The sequence below is a fragment of the Lithobates pipiens genome, unplaced genomic scaffold, assembly GCF_037356315.1.
Source record: "Lithobates pipiens isolate NorthernLeopardFrog02 unplaced genomic scaffold, aLitPip1_a1.2 Scaffold_3, whole genome shotgun sequence".
Taxonomy (NCBI): Eukaryota; Metazoa; Chordata; class Amphibia; order Anura; family Ranidae; genus Lithobates; species Lithobates pipiens.
Genome location: NW_027507790.1, coordinates 234,389,482 through 234,408,658, shown reverse-complemented (window position 1 = coordinate 234,408,658; position 19,177 = coordinate 234,389,482).

The following is a 19,177-nucleotide window of genomic DNA, read 5'->3' as shown; positions in this document are numbered from 1 at the left end:
TTTTTTGTACACTTTTTCTCTCGGTATTCCCCCCTTCTATTGAACGTTGTTTATCCCCTATTTTGCCGCATGGAGGGTCGGCTCTCACTTTTTGGTGGGGGTTACCCTTTCTGCCCCTGCGGGGTCCGGGAGAATTTTTACTTTACAGTTGTGCTTTTAATTTTTCTGTTTTTGTTCTGTTGTTACCGCAGCTTCAGCTCGAGTAGGAACCGACAGGCGTACAGGAGGGACTGTATTTTATGCTGTTTCACCTTCCGTGCCATGGCAGACTCAGTCTATTGTGACTCAGGTATTAAGATTTTGTCACACTTGGCGCCCCACACATATGCACACCCTAAAGCGCCTAGGGCACACACAATGCCTTATTCTGTTATATTCATGAGTGACTATCCTCATGTGTAATGTACCGTTGTTGTCTTGGAACATTAGGGGCGTTCAGAATCCTCTGAAACGAGCTATGGTTTCTACTATCCTTAGGAAATATTCCTCTGCCATTTATGCACTGCAGGAGACTCATTTGGTGCCGGAGACGATCTCCTGCCTGGGATTTTCCTGGGTGGGCAGTGCGTTCCATTCCACTCACACCTCGTATTCCAGGGGGGTGAGTGTACTGGTACACCGGGCTATAGCTTTCCAACTGCTGGACAAATTGATAGATACTGAGGGGAGATATGTGATCCTATTGTGTAAAATTGATCAATTGCATTGTATACTCGTTGCTGTCTATGTGCCACCTCCTTTCATGACAGAGGTGTTGAGGGTCATGCTGACGTACTAATTGGGTCACTCGGATGTACCCTTTATTATAGTGGGTGACTTTAATTGTTACATGAATCCAGTTCTAGATAAGCATCCACCTCCGGCGGCCTCCAACACGAGGGCTCGAATGGCATTGCGGAAGTTTATGGAGGCATTTGGATGGGCTGATCCGTGGCGCAATCGTAACCCACTACAGAAACAATTTTCTTGCTTTTCGAAGACCCACCTCTCTCTGTCGAGAATTGATCGGTGTCTCTGTTCGCCTCAGGCGATCCATTTATTGGAGGATATTAGGTATATGGTGAGGGGTATATCCGATCATTCGCCCCTATTGGTATCCTTGGTTGCCAAGCCGGCTACGGATTTGCCGAGGGCACCATGGAAACTCAATGCATTTTGGCTTAATCTATTTCCCTCCCATGACAGGGTGCTGACTGAGATCTCTGAGTTTTGGGGCCGACATGAGGATTACCCTGATTTAAGGCTAGTATGGGAGACATTTAAAGCACATCTTAGGGGACTCCTGATCAATGAGGTGGCGGAAATTAAATCCAAATCACATGCTATCAGGGAACAGACAGAACGACTGGTTAGCCGACTGGAGGCAGACTACGTTGCAGACCCCTCTGAGACAGCTAGGGCGGCGTGGATAGCCGCGCAGGAGGCGGTTACCCGGATCTCCAAGGAGGCGGCTGACAGGAAAAGGGCTGCAAACAGATCAATGGGCTGCACTAAAGGAATCAGGCTCAAAAGGTAAATGAAAACATATATATATTTATTAAGGATAAAGACACACGTGCAAACCAAACACAGCAAACCATGAACAAGCAAGAATGCAAATAATACACATCAACCCCAAAACCCTAACCTAACTAACTATATATACACATGGAAAGGGAACACATATATAACAAGGCAGGGATGAGAGACAAGGGGAACAGGAGGCCAGGTGGAGGAAGCAGAAGCAAGGGGAGCCAAGGCAGGAATCAGGGGACAAGTCTCAGGAACCAGGTACAGGAAACAGAGTCCAGGGCAGGAAGCAAATCAGGAACAGGTTTCTGGCAATGGATCCGATCAGGCAGGGACAAGGCTTGCAGGAAGGAATTCTGAAGCAATGAGCCTCAGTGAAGGGCAGGCTTATATACTCCCAGCAATTCCACATCAGGTGCAGCTAGATCACTAGAATGTCCATTTGCTGGGAGACACCCGCTGGTGACCACCAGAACTGCAACCTTTGATGGCGAAAGAAACAGTGACACCAGCAGGCGATCCAAGCAATAACACTATTCCTGACATAAGGTTATGACAGAATTGGTGAGGTTTTACTCAGATTTGTACAAATCCAGGGCATCTTATTCGACCACTGAATTAGAAGAATACCTAAAGGGAATTGATCTGCCTAAACTTTCTGACTCTCACAGGGAACTCCTGGACTCTCCAATTAGCTTGGAGGAATTGCAGGGGGCTCTTAGCCTCTTCCCGAACTCTAAGGCCCCGGGGGACGATGGGCTCCCAATGGAGGTCTTTAAGCAATATGGGGAAGTAATTCTGCCCCGCCTATTGAGAGTTCTTAATTACGCAAGGGAGTGCCAAAGTCTGCCTGATTCTATGACCAGGACCAATATTGTTCTCCTTTTAAAACCAGGTAAAGACCCCTTAGACCCGGGCTCATATAGACCGATATCCCTTCTGCAAAGCGATATCAAACTCCTGGCCAAGGTTTTGGCCTTGAGATTGAATGGGGTTATCTCCTCTATTATACTATCAGGGAAGTAATTTGTATCAAACTCACCATCTCCCTGTGCAAAGATGCACACAAATTTGCCATGGATCGGCGCTCTGGCGCACGCACATTCGCAGCCCTACTGAGAGGCATGCGCGAGTGCGCTCAAGCACACGCATAACGTGAATTCCCTGACCAGCCTATAAAAGGATCCTTAGCACACAGACAAGTTGCTGGTTTGTCTCAGCTCACCTGTGTTTCCCTGCTTCCTGTTCCTGTTTGTCACTTCCTGTTTTGACCCGGATTGCCTGAAGACTATGCTGATTCTCTCCTGATCTGACCCCTGTCTTGTTTAAACGGACTTCCTGCTCTTAGCCTTGCTGCGCACTGGACTGATACTTGTGTTTGACCCTCGGCCTGCCTCTGGATTATTCTCTGTCTGCTGCACTTAGCCTTGCTGGCTCCAGGACTGATCACCTGTGTTTGACCCTCGGCCTGCCTCTGGATTATTCTCTGTCTGCTGCACTTAGCCTTGCTGGCTCCAGGACTGATCACCTGTGTTTGACCCTCGGCCTGCCTCTGGATTATCCTCTGCACTCAGCCTTGCTGGCTCCAGGACTGATTACTGGTGTTTGACCCTCGGCCTGTTTCTGCACTTTCTTTACTTGTTTTACAGACCTGCTGGCTGCTTACCTTCTGGTCCGGTCCATCCTGCACAAGCCTTCTTCCAGACCTTCACACAAGTCAGGTATCCCGCTGGAGGCTTGTGCCTCTTGGTGCAACCCATTCCCTGTATCACCTCCAGGGGTGGTGTGCGATGAGTCGCAACAGCCACCGCTCTCTGCATCTTGGCCTCAGTGAGTACCTCTTTGCTGATATATACACATGGACCAGACAGGTTTTATGCCCCAAAAGTCTAAGGCCGTTAACCTCTGAAGGCTCTACCTGAATCTTCAAACACAAGGAGAGAATGTGGGTGATCGGGCCTTGCTCTCGCTGGACGCCCACAAGGCGTTTGATAGTGTGGAGTGGGAATACTTATGGGCTGTCATGGGTAAGTTTGGCTTCGGCGAAGGGTTTCTGTCCTGGGTGAAGCTATTATATTGCTCGCCTCGGGCGATTATCAGAGAGGCGGGACAAGTTTCCACCCTGTTCTCCCTGCACAGGGGCACTCGTCAAGGGTGCCCATTGTCGCCCCTCCTTTTTGCCGTGGCCATCGAACCCATGGCATCCTTGATTAGAGCAAATCAGAGGATACGAGGCTTCCAGTATGGGAAATTCCAGGAAAAAATCATGCTATACGCAGATGATACCATGCTACTTCTGGGAGACACATCTGCTTCCCTGCGGGAGGCTATGGAGATGATAGGAAAGTTTGGTGTGTATTCATGTCTAACTATAAACTGGACCAAATCCTCCCTGCTGCTGCTGGATGCCAATCCGCTAGGTGAAGGTCGGATGATACACGGCGTGCCTGTGTCCTCGGGTCTGAAGTACCTGGGTATACAGGTCACGTCAGATCCTCTTGATTATGTTTCCCTTAACCTGACCCCACTTTTAAATAGAATTCGAATTAAAACTAAAATTTGGTTCCCGTCTTAAGATGTCACTGGTCGGTAGAGTCAATTTGATAAAGATGATCTTTATGCCCCAACTTTTGTATATTTTGCACAATACCCCTATGGTAATCCCTCTGAAATTTTTTCGCATTATTAACTCCATTTTTAGAGCTTTTATTTGGTTAGATAGACCCCCCCGGATTAAACTGGAACAATTACAATGGTCCAAGGAGGCGGGGGGCCTTGCCCTCCCTAATCCTTGGGCCTACTACCTGGCAGCACAGGCACAACCTATAGCAAGGGCTATGCAGGGGGGGACAGGGGAGGAGGAGGAGACCCTATGCTTGGACCCAGTTAAGGCCCTGATGTGCTTGACCTCTGGCCATGGGGATGTACCCTCGGGAATGGAGGCCTTGGCATACGCAAAATCAAATAAACGACTGCCCACCTATGCCCTTATGCAGAAAATATGGAATAAACTACGCCAACTGCAGGGGGTGGAGGGCTTCACTGAGTACAGCCCTATATGGGAGAATGAGCGTTACGAGGAGTTGCTACTGCTGGATTGTGGTGCTCGGTGGAGGAGACACGGGGTCATGTACTTGGGTCAAATCTTTACAGCGGGGAGGTTGACTCCCTTCCCCGATTTGAGGGAGAGATTTCGCTTGCCGCAGTCTATGTTTTTCTATTATTTGCAACTGCAACATGTAGTGAAGGCTCAGACGGGGGGGGGGGTCTCTTTCACCGACCCCGAATTTCCGATCTATGGTTAATGAAACAGGGACTTTATCTCCAGAACTTACTCCATGGTCCTCGCTGCCTGCCTCGGGGGATTCCCGCAGCCGGCACTGAGTAAATGGGAAAGGGATTGTGGTACATTCGAGGAGGATCAATGAGTGGAGGCCCTACAGGCGATGCAATACTGCTCACTAAATGTGGCCCAGCGGCTATCTCAGTTATATATTGTACTCAGAGTACACTACACGCCGGATAGGCTATTTAGGATGGGGGTGCGACAGGACTCGGTCTGCCCTAGGTGTGCCAGGGATCACGGGGATTCGATCCACCTGCTGTGGAGATGCCCCAAACTACACCTATTCTGGACAGGGGTGCTAGACACTATTAACAGAGTGTTTCAGATTACCATACCTTTAGACCCAAAACCATGACTTCTAGGGATCCTGGATGATGTTTCCATGGGGAACAATAGTGGACAGGCCGTGGCCAGGGTCCTGTTCCAGGCACGGAAAATGATTCTTCGGCACTGGAAGGCGCTCGAGCCCCCTACAGTGGGGGAATGGATCACCCAAATGGGGGATACTATTAGGATGGAAAAATACATTTTTCAACATAGGGGCGCCCGGAAAAATTTTAGAAACTCTGGGCGTTTTGGTTGAATACTCCTGGCCTTTCACCGGTTGACTTAGTTCTGGACAGAATGCTGAGATAAGGGCTAGGGGGGGGGGACTTAGGATGAGAGGGGCAGTGACTGTTAAACGCCCACTGAAAATACATGACTCTGTATGGCTGACTCTGGGGACAGGTGAAACTTACTGTGTCAAGTTATGTGGAGGCTGGGGTGCTGCGGCATGTGAAGTGGTGAAATAATTGTCTGTATATTTCCTTTGTAAGGATGAACAAGTTTGTACACTGTGCCAAAGATCCGAATTTGAGATGTAAGCTACAAGTTGTACTCTAATGGTTTTTTTTGTTGTTACTCAATAAACTTTTCTGATTAAAAAAAAAAAAATCATATGGCATGGCATACTACTTCTTAGACCCCTTTCACACTGGAGGCATTTTTCAGGCGCTTTCAATAGCGCCTGTAAAGGGACTGAAAAAAGCCTCAGCTGCAATCCCAGTGTGAAAGCCTGAGTGCAATGCGTTGGCAGGACATCAAAAAAGTCCTGCAAGCAGCTTATTTGCAGTGCTGTAAAGCGCCCCTGCCCATTGAAATCAATTGATTTAAAGCACCCCTACCCATTGAACCACTGGCGCTTTTGCAGGCATTTTTAACTCTTTTTCGACAGCTAGCGGGGGTTAAAAGCGCCTCGCTAGAGGCCAAAAAAGTGCTGCAAAAGCGACAGTAAAATAGCGGTGCTTTACCGCCGACGCCCAGGCGCTGGTAGTGTGAAAGTGCCCTTACTCATTTGTTAAAGATTCCTGTTAACCTTGTCTGACTGACAAAAAATTAGATAAAGGGTCCTGCAAGCCTCAACTAGCCCAGTGCCTAATTAATACCACAAATCAGCTCATAAAGTTGTGCAAACACAGATTGATTAGATATATACGCTGTGCTTTAAATGTACTAGACAATAAATCAGGTGAAAACAAAAGTGCATACCATAAAAAAATAAAAATAAAAAAATAATAAATCAAATGTATATAATATAATCAGTAAACAATCATATAAAGTGACATCAGTATCTAACAGATATATATAAATACATATGTAAATCAATAAATAAATAAAGTGCTTCTGTGCAATCAAGTGGTTAGCAGATATATCACTTATAATTGTGTCCAGTGGGTCATGAAAAACAGCAATGATCCCACTTCCCCTAAATACAAAGAAGTGCTACTGTGCATAAAGGTGACTTCCAGTAATAAAAACAATAATCACACTTTAGCTGAGTTCAAAAATGTGCTCCAGTGCATAAATGTGACTTCCTTGTCTGACAATCCGCAAAAAAGAAGTCTGCTGAACAGGAATTAATCTGAGTTTGCCACAAAAATCCAATGCAATTTCTGAAAAAAAAAAATAACATCAACAAAGCAAGGAAGGACACTCGGGTTTCAAAACAAAACCCCGGGACTTTTAAGGTGCTAAACTATATAGTTGATTAAGATCACATAAGCAATATGCTCAAACTAAAAAATATTTTTTATTTTACAAACAATAAAAACAATAATATTATCAACATAATGGATACAGTTCATAATTTCACTAGAATGGTGAAACCATAAAAAAACTGATCATTCCATAATATACCACTCTACATGTTTCTCTTGTTCAGCTTCTTCAGGAGTATTTACGGTATACGAATGAACTAGAAAATACATAAAAAATTTATAATCAATAAATATGATTACATTAATGTATACAGAAACATATGGACAGTGTGTCAAGTACATAAGTACAATTATTAACACATAGAAAAATTATTACATCAACCACAAACAATACTACATAGAAAAATCTTTTTTGATATATTCGTTAACAATTACTGTATAAAACCCACAAAAAATGGGTCAAAAGAAGACTACATATGTAGTAAATCTGCAAGGAGTCTTACGAAAAATTGCCGCTGGATAATGTTAACCAAATATCTGAACCAACAAAAATGGTGGTCAGCAGATGGAATTCCAGTATCGGAGTCCCCAAACTAAAGTGCACGCTCACAAAGATGGACCACAGGAGGGCTAATAAGATGGATACATAAATAAACCTAGTGAAGGAAAAATAGTAGATCAAAACCAACTAGCAACGGAACCAAATGAAAATTAATAGAGTATGACTGAGGCCGCGTACACACGGGCGGACTGTCTGCCCAACTTAGTCCGCTGAACAGTGTTTCATCGGACAATCCGCTCGTGTGTGGGCTTCAGCGGACTTTTTCAGCGGACAGTCTGACGAACAAAGTCTTACGGAATTTCCGTAAGACAGTCCGTTCAAACTTGGTTTTGTCCGTCCAAACTTGGTTTCAGCGGACAGTCCGCTCGTGTGTAGGCAAGTTGGACGGACTAAGTATGGCGCATGCTCAGAAAGGGTTTACACGGCCGAAGGTTGCATTGCAGTGTATAGGACGTCGTTTTTCTAGTCCCGTCGTACGTGCTGTACACGTCATCACGCACGCTTTCAGCGGACTGTCTGCTCATCGTGTGTGGTCAAGTCCGTTCATGCTAATTTTGAACGGACTGTCTGTCGGATTGTCTGCCGAACTTAGTTGGGCAGACAATCTGCCCGTGTGTACGCGGCCTGAGGCATACAATTACCTTAAATTCCACGAATAGCATGAATTGAATCAGAAAGATCAAACTCATGAGGAAATAAAATCCTCAGATTTGTACCGATAACAGCCTCATAGATGTCCACCAGAACAAATTGTAGATAAAAATCTAATGGGAAGAAAAAAAAAAAAGCATAAAAATATAATCCTGGTCAAATGTTAGTCAAAGGGAAGAGGTGTAGCCCACTACATACCTTTAAATCAGTATAGAGTCCACTTGGAGCCAAAGAACTACTGGAGTACAAAAGTTCCATCCAAAAGGATAGCTGTCAGACCAGCCATAAAGCAAGCGGCAAATGAGTCGCACTTATATAGTTCTCCCAGTCGGTGGTGTCTGTAATTTTTTGTTTCTTTGGACTATTTTATTGCCCATAAGTGCCAAATAGCTTGGGATGGGCCTTTTCCAATACCCAAGATGGCGCTTCTGGTGTCTAGAACTTGTGTTTTCTTCCTCTGACCTTTGATGAGTCACTTCCGGTTTTGATTGACACTGTAACACATCCCAGTGCTTGTGCACAAACCCCTGTACCTCTGTCATCTGGTCTCTTATCCTGCAGCTCCTATGCCGGCACTGACCCCTCAGGAGGGTGGTTCACTGACCTCTAATCCTGATACTTCTAAGAAGCCAGCACACACCTATGCCATTAGTGTGCCTGTTTTCTTGAAAACCTGGCCCAGACTGCCATATTACTCAGGGGCATGACCTTTCCCTGCCACAGGGGTCACACCAACCATCAGTGTAAGGGTTACTTCTATACTGACCAATACTGTAAGGGTCACCTCTATGTGGCCACTAATATAAAGGGTCACTTCTGCATCAACCAACAATATAAGGGGTCACCTCTACACAGGGCACCACTGCACATGCATTGCATCTTTCACTTGGATGTTATTAGTTGCAGTGGGTAAATACAGCTGGATAAAACAAACATGGTGTCTGTCTTCATTTCAGGCTGCAAAGCAACAAATTGTGATTATTTTAAAGGGGGTGCTTCTTTTTTTTATACCCAATGTATGTGTAATATATATAGATATATATATCTATATATATAGCACCCTCCTGGGTCTACTGGGAGCAAAGAGGTACCTCCAGATACAGGGAGCGAGCTTACATTCACCCCAGAGCTGAGTCCATGGCTATAATGGGAAGTTAGAACAGAATTTAGGTGCCAGAACCTTTAAACTGACCTGGCGGTACTGTAAGGGTAGTTTAGATATAGGCGTGTTTTCCAAACGAGTCACCAGGCCCTTCTGAGGGACCAGCCTTCATCCTGGCTTTCACCAGCAAGGGTCCTCCCCTGGATCTCCTCAGCATGGCTCGGCTTCTTCCACACAGGCAAGACAGCCTAAGGACCACCTCAGGATTAGTAGGCCCCAGACAGGCTTCTGGGCCTACGTGCAGAATATGCAGCAGCACATCCTCAGGCCAGAAGGGGGCCCTAGGTAACAGAGCACATGGCATCTGTCCAATAAATACCCCTTCCCAGAATCCACAGTGGCCAGGAACCTCCTACTGGGCTGTTTCAGGAAAAAGAATATTCCTTATAGCACAACCCAGTTGTAATTCTCACACTGTCCTGTACCAATGACACCTACTGGCAACAATGGGAAATGCACAACTCTGTGTACAATCAATATGAGCTGTTTACAGCTCAGCCTAAAAATAAATTTACATTACATTTACATTTACACTATAGCCCCAATTTTAGGAACAGGGGGCTACTATATATATATATATATATATATATATATATATATATATATATATATATATATATATTATATTATATTATATATGTGCTAAGCTCTAACATGTCATTTTAAAAGTAATTTTTAATATTTGTAAATCTGAAGCTTTCGTGAATAATCACGGGTGATCCTGATTATACTTGTTCAGGCACTTCCTGTTATAGGGTGACAATTCTTTGTCCCCGTCTCCCAATTGTGCACATTACACAAGCATGGTCACACTGGCCACAGTGCGACCCCTCTAAAGTTTGAAGAGCAGTAAACTGGCCCTTTGTTATGAAAGTTTGGAGACTCCGGGTCCAGTAAAAATAAAGTAAAAAAATTGTAAAAATTTAAGCGATTGTGGATCCCACATCTAAGGACTGGTAAACTGCGACAATTTTTTTTAGTCTGTATTACCTTTCCACAACTCGTCCACCATCAAGCGCAGCTTTGTGACCACACATCTGCAATAAAACACAATACAGTGACCATTTAACATAATGTACCAAATCACAGGCAGAATAATATTTACTATCAATAAATATGCTTGGCAGGATCACAAGCGTTGCATCAAAAGCAGTAGCCCAATATGCCCCATAGGTGTAATTTTAATCCCTTCAATACCAGGCACGTCTACCCCCTTCCTGCCCAGGTCAATTTTCAGCTTTTAGTGCTGATGCACTTTGAATGACAGTTGCGCGGTCATGCAATGCTGTACCCAAATTACATTTTTTTTCTTTTTGGGGTATTTAATCAACACTGGGTTTTTATTTTTTGCCAAAAAAACAAACAAAAAACAAAAAAAATGTTTTTCTTAGTTTCTGTTATAAAATTTTGTAAATAAGTAATTTTTCTCCTTCATTAATGTGTGCTGATGAGGCTGCACTGATGGGCACTGTCAGGCTGCGCTGATGAGGCTGCACTGATATGCAGCACTGATCATTGATGGGCAGGCACTAATGGGCATTGAAAGGCTGCACAGACTGGCATCACTGATGGGCAATGTTGAGGCTGCCCTGATTATCTGTGCATATCTCCCCTGTGAGGAAATGCAGCTGATCGGCTCTCCTCACACGCTGTCAATGTGAGGTGAGGAATAGGGATAATCTTCATTTCCCTGTTTACATGTGATCAACTGTGATTGTGCACAGCTGATCACATGGGTAAAGAGCCTCGTCATTGGCTCTTTACAGAGATCAGTGATGTGCCGTGGCTCAGAGACACCAATCACTGTGCTGTGCACCCCCGAGCAGCGAGAGTGGGGCGACATTGTACAATATCGTCCCAAAACAAGAGAGCCACCGCCTGACGGTCAGTTGTCAATACAGCGGGCAGGAGGAGGTTAAAGTAGTTTTGGATTGACAGGTGATCTTGAGAGGTGGCTTCAATATTTCCTCCTATGGCTTCATTGGCTGGTACGATAACCTTCCCATCTCTGTGTCCTGCTGGTGGGTGACTTGTAGCAAAGAAGTGTTAATAGGTTATACTTTATAGACTATTTGCCCACATAACAGTGCATCCATAGATTACTTGCCCACATAACAGTGCATCCATAGATTAAATGCTACATCACAGTGGCCCCATTGATTAGTTGCTCCGATAGATTAGTTGCCCCTTCACAGAGACAGCTCAGATGAGCACATCTCTGGATCCTAGGACAGGTAAGTGTGTGAATATTATCAGTCAGTAGATACAGTTTTTGTAGACACAAAAAGGACTGTAGCTCCTATTTAACCCCTTCAGCCCTCTGAAGATTTACCCCCTTCATGACCAGGCCACTTTTTGCTATTTAGCACTGCGCTACTTGGTAATTGTGCGGTCATGCAACACTGTACCCAAATTAAATTTATATTATTGTTTTTCACACAAATAGAGCTTTCTTTTGGTGGTATTTATTTGGTGGTATTTTGGTGGTATTTTTCAATAAAATAAGACCGAATATGTAAAAAAATAAAATAAAAAATAGATATTTTTAATTTCCTGCTATAAAACATATACATTACAAAACATAAAATCTGATACGTCTTTGGTAAAAAAAATAATTCCCAAAAAGCGTATATTGATTGGCTTGTGCAGCATCTACAAACTATGGGATATATACTGGAATTTTTTTTTCATACTAGTAATGGCAGTGATGAGTGACTCAATTATTATCACATGCACCGGGAGTTATGTCCCCCCCTTCCCTCCTGCCACCTTTCGTCGCTCCACCCGGGCTCTCCCATCCTACCAGGAGGCCGGAGCGACCAGCTGGCATGTCTGCTGGTTGGCCAGAGACCCAAACAAAGCCACAATCAGCTTTGATTGGGTCTCTGATCTCCCTGTATACTGGAGTCTTAAAGGAACCAGACTTAGAAAAATTCAGTATTCAAAACCGCCAAACTTGACGTTTTGAATGCTTTTAAGTGCAAAGGAGTGGTTTGGGGTCTTATAGACCTCAGATCCCTCCAAAAAAATATCTGACATGACTATTACTGTCAATAAAAGTAATCAACAAATAATAATAATTTTAAGAGATAGTGTAAAAATAAAAGAAAGAAACAATAATTAAAAAAGTAAAGTGCCCTGTCCCTCTGTGATCGTGCACAGAAGCAAATGCATACGTAAGGCACGCCCACAAATGTATATATATAAATAAGTGCAGCGCTTAAAGGCACCTATGTCAATAAGTGAAAATGTACATTTAAAGCAAACAAACAAATAGTAGTGATAGAAAAGTCCACTAGATTCGCAAATATGTGTAAACAGTCCCAAAATTAATCGCTATGGATCTCAAAGTGGTGCATCTGGGGCTTTTTTGAAGTTGTTAGATGGTATTCATGGCAGAATAACTTGCAACGTTCTCAGACCTCAGAACCTCTTGAGAGTGGATTTTAAGCAAGTTAAAGAAGGTAGGTACTCTTACCAGATGGGTTGGACACATCCACCTTATAGTAGTGTGTCTTACGAGCTTATGGGGGGGGGCTCCAGCCATTCACCCCAATACACAGGCCGGATGATGTTTTCCCCTTGGGATTCCTTGCGATCTCCAGATGGAAAAGGTGAATGAAGTTTCCGTACCGTGAATCGCTGTAGAACTTGGTACCAGAATTCTCGTAAGGGTTCACCATAAGGGGGACAAAGCATAAAAAACGCCTCGCATGGTGAAATACAACCAATGATGGTTTATTGAAAAATTCAAATAAAACAGGACTAAAAGTCTAAAAAAATCACGTGATACATAAAAACAAAGTAATTGCAATGTGGGGAGCAAACAACTGCTGGCCCTACGCGTTTCAACTTCTAAGTCATCAACAGGGGCATAGCCTGACTCCCCCACATTGCTACAATATATAGACTAAATCATTAAAGAGAAAGTAAACCCTGATGCGTTTACTTCCTCTTTCATTCCCTGCAAAGGCAAAGCATAATGGACTACTATGCATCGCATAGTAGTCCATTATGTGTCACTTACCTGACACAGGAGCCAGCGAATTCGCCGCTGTCCCTAGCGATTCATTTTGGGACTGTTTACACATATTTGCGAATCTAGTGGACTTTTCTATCACTACTATTTGTTTGTTTGCTTTAAATGTACATTTTCACTTATGGAGATAGGTGCCTTTAAGCGCTGCACTTATTTATATATGTTAATTTGAACTTGGTTTGTTTGTGTGCTAGCGGCTTGGCTGCGTTCTTCACAGGAATATTGTAGTTTCACCATTTTTGTATTTGAATTAGCGCAGCGTTTTTCTTTTCTTTTGTATACGCCCACAAATGTAACCAGTGTTCACACCACACATGTGAGGTAGTGCTGCGATTGTTAGAGAGAGAGAGCAATAATTCTAGTGCTAGACCTCCTCTGTAACTCTAAACTGGTAACCTATAGAAATTTTTAAATGCCTCGCTTATAGAGATTTTTAAGTGCTATAATTTTTTCGCCATTCCACAAGCGTGCACAATTTTAAAGCATGACATGTTGGGTATCTATTTACTCGGCATAACATCATCTTTCACATAAACAAAAAAATTTATCTAACTTTACTTAGTTGATTTTTAAATGATGAAAGTGAATTTCTTCCAAAAATAAATTGCGTTTGAAAGACTGCTGTGCAAATACAGTGTGACATAAAATATTGCAACAACCGCCATTTTATTCCCTAAGGTCTCTAGTAAAAACATATATATAATGTTTGGGGGTTCTAAGTAATTTTATAGCAAAAAAAATACTGATTTTAACTTGTAAACAACAAATGTCAGAAATAGGCTTGGTCTTGAAGTTGTTAGGGCCCCTTTCACACTGCTCTATAGAAAAGTCACGGTAAAAACACATCTATGTTTCCCCTGCATTTCTGGTGTGTTTTTGGGCTGCCTGCACCTGTGAAAAACAGACCTGTGACTCAAAACACACCGAAAATGAAAATCACGGGTGTTTTTTAGCGTGATTTTAAGTCATTTCGAAAGCAGATGCAGAATGCAGGTCTTTTAAAAACACACTGCACCACAGCGCAGTGCTGTGAAATTTCCCCAAAGGATTTAAAGGGTAATGTTTTTCCTGTGCTTTTTCTAGCAAGGTAAAAACGCAGGAAAAACATATCAGTGTAAAAATGCCCTAATTTTTTACAATGAAAACATATTTTTTTTAACCTAAATTAATAACATGTAGGTTGGGGGGGAGCACGGGTGTGTGAAGCATTTGGGCGGCAGGGTGAAATTTCTTGTCACCGTGGCGACCTGGGGTTTGTCGAGCCCTGGCGTAACTCCTGGCCATGAAGCCAAGCATTGCAGCTGCGACATGCATACACCCCCAGCTAAAGGGGGTAGTGGTTAGGGGGGTGGTAAAAGTGTGATAATGAGCCCTGACAGTGATGAATGGATGTGTTATCCATGCAGCCAACCTACCTGTGCAGCTTTGGCCTCAGTGGGGTCACTGACTGGAGGGTGGGCCAGGGTCACATTGTGGAAGTCGATGAGCTGGGTGGGCAGGAGACTGGGGCCGCCTTCCTCCCATCTCTGGATGCCAATGTTGGAGCGGCACCTTGTGGTACACGGACATGTTGCTGAAGGCCTCGTTACCCTCCAGCATCTTGTAGACGTGGAAGACCAGCTCATTCTTGCTGCGGCCCGGGTCATCACACCCAGGACCTCCATCTGCTGGGTCTGGACCCCTTCTCTGGGCTCCTCCATCACCACTGCCTGCCAACAAGAAACAGCAAGATATGAAAACCACAGCAACGGTAGACACTGACACCCCCAATACTGTGTATTTAGCTACAGAACAGCCCCCCCCCCCAACATGGAGGGTGTCAGGACATCACAAGGACCCTCTGATAGTCTATGGGGGAGGGTTGGGGGTCCATAGCTCTCAACTGTCCCTGAATTCAAGGGACTGTACCTGATTTGGAACAAAGTCCCTCTGTCCTTCTCATTTGTCCCCCAACATTTTGGTTAGATCTATATTGTTTAATATGTAGAGGCGGGCTCCTGAAGAGCACGCGCTATGTTTTCAAAGTTAAAACTTTACCCAAACTACAGTTTGGTTTGGGCCTATTTGACTAAATTTTGTTTCTGTGTCAGTCTGACTGGACTGGTAGATGTTCAGCCTGGCCACAGGGAGCACTGTCTGTGGTGGCAGGTGTGGAACTATGGTCTCTTTAGGCATTGAGAGTACCTGAATTTTCCTTTCCAACCCTCTGATCCCAAGTTAAAAGACTGTTCAATGGTTGACGTTTGCAAATAAAATCCATTCAACTGGATCTATTGTCAGTCTCAAGTTACTGGGTCATCTACCACGGGACATCCCCTAGACGTGTCACAAGGAAAAAGAAAGGTAACGGTAAGCCCAAAAATAACCAGCAGCTCCTTCGGGGGTTAGTGCTACATATATAAAATGCATTTTTTATCTTTCAAAAAGTGTTACCCAGTCCTAAACCTTTCATTCAATTTCTAAATTGCTGCATTTGACAAATGTAAAAAGCCAGGATAACAGAATAGTGGTAAAAAAAAAAACACTTGTGGGTTTAACAAAATGTTTTTTGTACAATTCACCTTTAAGGGGCGTGGCAAGGTGTGTGTCCTATTCCTACATACTTTTGCCAATAGGTGTCCCTCATTCTCATCTCAAAAACTTGGGAGGTATGGGGGTCTTGTGCTGGGGGAGGGTGTCAGGACATCACCAGGTCCCCTGATAGTCTATAGGGGAAGGGGTGGGGGGTCCTGTGCTGGAGGGGGGGTGTCAGGACATCACCTGGTCCCCTGATAGTCTATGGGGAAAGGGGTGGGGGGTCCTGTGCTGGAGGAGGGTGTCAGGACATCACCAGGCCCCCTGATAGTCTATGGGGGAAGGGGTGGGGGGTTCTGTGCTGGAGGAGGGTGTCAGGACATCACCAGGCCCCCTGATAGTCTATGGGGGAAGGGGTGGGGGGTCCTGTGCTGGAGGGGGGGTGTCAGAACATCACCAGGCTCCCTGATAGCCTATGGGGGAAGGGGTGGGGGGGTTCTGTGCTGGAGGAGAATGTCAGGACATCATCAGGCACACTGATAGTCTATGGGGGAAGGGGTGGGGGATTCTGTGCTGGGGGAGGGTGTCAAGACATCACCAGGTCCCCTAATAATCTATGGTGGAAGGGGTGGGGGGTTTTGTGCTGGAGGAGGGTGTCAGGACATCACCAGGCCCCCTGATAGTCTATGGGGGAAGGGGTTGGGGGTCCTATGCTGGGTGAGGGTGTCAGGACATCCCCAGGTCCCCTGACAGTCTATGGGGGAAGGGGTGGGGGGTTCTGTGCTAGGAGAGGGTGTCAGGACATCACCAGGACCCCTGATAGTCTATGGGGGGAAGGGGTGGGGGGTTCTGTGCTAGGAGAGGGTGTCAGGACATCACCAGGACCCCTGATAGTCTATGGGGGGAAGGGACTGGAGTCAAGCCATCAGACATTTCCAAATCAGTGGTCAAGCCATCAGACAAGTTTTTTTTGGTTGGATATATAACAAAAAAAAAAAAAAACTAGATGGCGCAAAATATAATATAATGTAATATATAAAATAATGGTTACACAGAGTTGTGTCACACATACATCCCTCTATAACATTTACAGAGATTTTATTATGAAATATTAATAACTTTTGAAAAGTGTTGCTTTTATAAACAATGGGCTGGTATTTGGGGCTCTGTAAAATCATACCGTATTGTAATATATCATAGAGGGGGTGTGTATGACACATCTGCATTGTAAACGTATTGGTCCAATGGGAGATTTTGTTTTTGACCCATGTAGAATTATTGCAAAAATGGCAGTTTGTAACCAATGAGTATCTTTAAATCTCCACAGTAAAATCATACTGTATTGTAAATGTTTTAGAGGGGTGTATATGTGACAACTCTGTGTATATATTACATTATGTTATATATTGCACCAGACATCCCAACCTCCAAAAACTCATTTCAGGGAGGTGACGATTCGTGCCGGCATCGACCCCCCCCCCCCCAATCAAATGCAACCTTACCGATGCCAATGAAATGCAACCTGGTCAGTGCCGATTAAATGCAGCCTCATCAAGTGCCCATCAGTGCAGTTCAATCAGTGCAGCCTCATCAGTGTCCATCAGTGCAGCCTCATAAGTGTAACATCATCGGTGTCCATCAGTGCAGTCTACCAGTGTCCATCAATGCAGCCTTATCAGTGTCCATCCGTGCAGCCTATCAGTGTCCATCAGTGCCACCTCATCAGTGCCCACCAGTGCAGCCCATCAGTGCCACCGCATCAGTGCCCACCAGTGAGCCTATTAGTGTCCATTAGTGAAACCTATCAGTGTCACTTCATCAGTGCCCATCAGAGCAGCCCATCAGTGCCCACCAGTTCAGCCTATCAGTGCCACCTCCTCAGTACCCACCAGTGCAGCCTATCAGTGGCCACCAGTGCAGCCCATCAGTGTCCTTCAGTGTCACCTCATCAGTGTCCACCAGTGCAGCATCATCAGACAATCTACAGGCAATCAGATTAATTGTACTTGATTGAATTGGGGAGAAGGACCTATTGTACCTGCCAGCCAGCTCACATCCGATCCGCACTCTGGGGATCTCAGCGCTGCCGCTCCTACTCCATAACTGACCCGATACTTATCTGTACTTGCAGCCTCTGGCCTTCTCCCAACCACCCAGACTGCATGAGGGCGGGGTCTGAGAGTAAGTGGAACTCTTTGTTCCGTCCCGCCCCCTCCCCTGCTCTCTATGAACTACCGCTGTGTCGCTGACAGAAAACAGAGCAGCCCGATCGGCCGTACTCCATTCAGGAGTCTGTCTGTGCCTGAGAGACAGGCCAGCCTAGGGATCACCCAGCGCTCATGAGGGTCCCCGACTTGGAATGTCTGTTGCGCCATCTAGTTTTTCTCTGTTGAATATCCAACCAAACAAACTTGTCTGATGGCTTGACCACTGATTTGGAACTGTCTGATGGCTTGACTACGGTATATTGTGGCTGGTGAGGTCCACACACGATCGGAATATAAGATGAAAAGATTCCGTCTGACTTTTTCTGTCGGATATTCTGCTCATTAGTGACACTTTTGACACTTTGTGGGGACCAGTGACACTAATACAGTGATCAGTGGTAAAAATATGCACTGTCACTGTACTAATGAAACTGGCTGGGAAGGGGATAACATCTAGGACAATCAATGAGTTAAATGTGTGCCTAACAAGTGTTTTCTCACTGTGGGGCAGGTGATTTTACTAAGGGAAAACATAGATCCCTGTACTTGCTTTGCAGGAACAGAGGATCAATGTCTTCCATACTGACAGAATGGTAAACTGCCTTGTTTACATAAGCAGACCACTAGACGAGTCCGCTGGATCCACTGATTGGCTCTGATACCCAGAAATGCAGGATCACGTATATAAGTGATCCTGCGCAGTGCAACCCCCCTGTAGCAGTTAATCTGCTGATATTAGGCAATCGGCAGCTGGTTAAGATCATCAGCATCATGATAACTCACAGGCAGTGGGCACTCTATCATGGCTCTGTCACAGTGTGTCACATAACATGACTGCTGGGTGCTGATTTTGTTAACTTCTGACCAATAAGTGCCTGCTGCCTGTGAGTTCTGATACCATCCATTATGCCAGAGAGACAGACACAGTGCAATGTAGTCTATTCACAGACACCCCCAAAGCTCACCTATGTTGAAGCCTTGAAGGCACTGGCAGCCCCAAGATTGGATCTGCTTCCCCTCTATTCCTGCTGCTGGACATCATCAGCTGAGCTCAGCTTCCTCTCTCTACCCATCGCCTCCGCCTGCCTCACAGCTTCTCAGGTCTCACTCTCCGGCTACTACTGGGTGGGAAGCAGAGGAAAATGACTCTGCCGGAGAAGGCAAGGAGATAAGCAGGCAGGTGGCTGGCCAGGATTTGAGCCAAGGCA